The sequence below is a fragment of the Jaculus jaculus genome, chromosome X (assembly GCF_020740685.1).
Source record: "Jaculus jaculus isolate mJacJac1 chromosome X, mJacJac1.mat.Y.cur, whole genome shotgun sequence".
NCBI classification, from domain to species: Eukaryota; Metazoa; Chordata; class Mammalia; order Rodentia; family Dipodidae; genus Jaculus; species Jaculus jaculus.
Window position 1 is genome coordinate 9,211,265 of NC_059125.1, and position 2,674 is coordinate 9,213,938.

Here is a 2,674-nt window from a genome sequence, read left to right on the forward strand (position 1 = left end):
CATTTATTGTCACTTGTTTTCTTGATGGTAGCCATTCTGACAGGAGAGAGATAGAATCTCAAGGTAGTTCTAATTTGCATTTCCCTGATGGCTAAGGATGTAGAACACTTTTTTTAGATGTTTATATGCCATCTGTGTTTCCTCTAGTGAGAATTCTCTATTTAGTTCCACAGCCCATTTTTGATTGGGTTGTTTCATTTCTTATTGTTCTGTTTTTTTGAGTTCTTTGTATATTCTGGGTAGTAATCCTCTGTCAGATGTGCAGCTGGCAAAGATTTTTCTCCCATTCTGTAGGTTGTCTATTTGCTCTATTCATGGTGACCTTTGCTGTACGAAAGCTTCGTAATTTCATGAGATCCCAGTAGTTGATAAGTGGTCTTATTTTCTGAGCAATTGGGGTTATATTCCAAAAGTCATTACCTATGCCAATATGCTGAAGGGTTTCCCCTACCTTTTCTTCTAGCAATTTCAGAGTTTCAGGTCTGATATTAAGGTCCCTGCTACACTTGGATTTGATTTTTGTGCATGGAGAAAGACAAGGATCTATTTTCATCTTTTTACATATAGATATCCAGTTTTCCCAGCCCCACTTGTTGAAGAGGCTGTCTTTTCTCTAATGAATATTTTTGGCATTTTTGTCAAAAATCAGATGGCTGTAGCTCCCTGGATTAACATTTGGGTCCTCTATTCGGTTCCATTGATCTACATGTCTGTATTTGTGCCAATACCATGCTGTTTTGTTACTGTGGCTTTGTAAGATAGCTTAAAATCAGGTATGGTGATACCACCAGCCTTATTTTTGTTGCTCAAAATCGTTTTGGCTATTTGGGGATTTTTGTGCTTCCAAATGAAATTTAGGATATTTTTTTCTATTCCTGTGAAGAATGCCAATGGAATTTTGATGGGGATTGCATTAAATATGTAGAATGCTTTTGGTAAGATTGACATTGATTCTTCCAATCCAACAACATGGGATGTCTTACCATTTCCTGTGTCTTCTGCAATTTCTTGCTTGAGTGTTTTAAAGTTCTCATTGTAGAGATCCTTCACTTTCTTAGCTAAGTTTATTCCAAGGTACTTTTTTTTTTTTTTTGAGGCAATTGTGAATAAGAGAGATTCCCTGATTTCATTCTCTTCATGTTTGTTGTCAGGTATTTCATCTAAAACAGTCTCATTGGTGATCATTTCTGATGGATTGATAGTTTTTGGTGGAACTATATTGTCTTGATTCTTTGAGTTTCTTGTATTATATTGTAGCGACTTTTGCATCTTGAATTAATTTAATGTTTGTGTTTTCTACTTTTCTGAAGTGTTCCTAGACATGGTAGTCCATCTCTATATCCCCTCAGGATATGAGTTCATGGTAGGAGGCATAGCTCTTGTCCCCCAATCAAGCCACAGAAGTAATCCTAGGTGTTGAGTTTGCTTGCTAAGTAAGTATTCTAGTGGGCTGGGTGGAATAATTTACTGGCAAATTCTAAACCTCAACAGATGGAATTCTACACAGCAGTAAGGAAAAATGACACAATGAAATTTGAGGAAAAATGGTAAAATTTGGAACAGATCGTTCCTAGCAAACTCACTCAATCACAGAAAGATAATCATTGCATGGTCTCACTCACCTGTGGCTCCTAACCTGAATCTTCCCAATATGCTGACATACCTAATAAACATCTCGAGGATTGAACAATAGGGATGGTGGGATGGGAGGGGAAGGTAAGGGGCAAGGAAAAAAATTGGATGCAAATGGAAATGGTACCATAAAATCCTACATCCTGAAAGACATACTAATAAGTCAAGCCTTCATCAGGTGCTTAGAGAGAGTACATGAATCACAGGGACCTGGAAAGGCTATGATAAAGACTATCCTCAATCTTCTCCTGTCTCTCTTTTATGATCCCTATATTTTTCTTCCTTCTTTTCCCTTGGCACTGACCTGTAACTCCCAGTACCAGCATGTGGGTAACATCTACAATGAGCTATTGAGCAGAGAGACCTACAAGGTTTTCCAAAAGAAGACGGAATTCTGTCAGAGTACTTGATAACCAACCAAAGGTTAATGGTAAGACCCTACTGCTAAAGATGCCATATGCTGTTGGGAAACAACATGGAGTTATCTGGCTGGAAACTGGAAGACATTTAATCCCCAGACAGTTATCTTGTCTAGTGCCAGAAGGTGTTACATGAGCAAACTGGGGGAATATGACCAACATCTGTCTAAGCAACTCATGGTCTAAACTACTCAGCAGCACTCAACCTGATGTGATGCTCACACAAGTGCAATAGTGGCACACAGCTATGGTGGGTAGCCAACTACTCTTGATTTGGCTAACTGATCCACTCAGTGGAATGGAACCCATACCTGGAATATCCAAAAACAAGCCGGTTCTCCAATATCAAGCTCCCACCAATAGTGGGCTATAAAAGGGCCTACACCTATTAAATTCTCTCTAAAATAACAATGGGTATTCATCTATCTTGCACTGACCACTCTCCATTGGAGAATTTGCTTCTGTTTTTCAGATGGACACAGAACCTGAGGAGAGAATTGGCCTATTGCACCTCACCAGGGCCCCTGCTGAAACCATAGAGTTAGTGGGGAAATGAGCAAGAGCTGTTTTCTCGGTGAACCTGCTACCAGCAAAAGGGTGAAGGAGATGGACACAGAGAACAC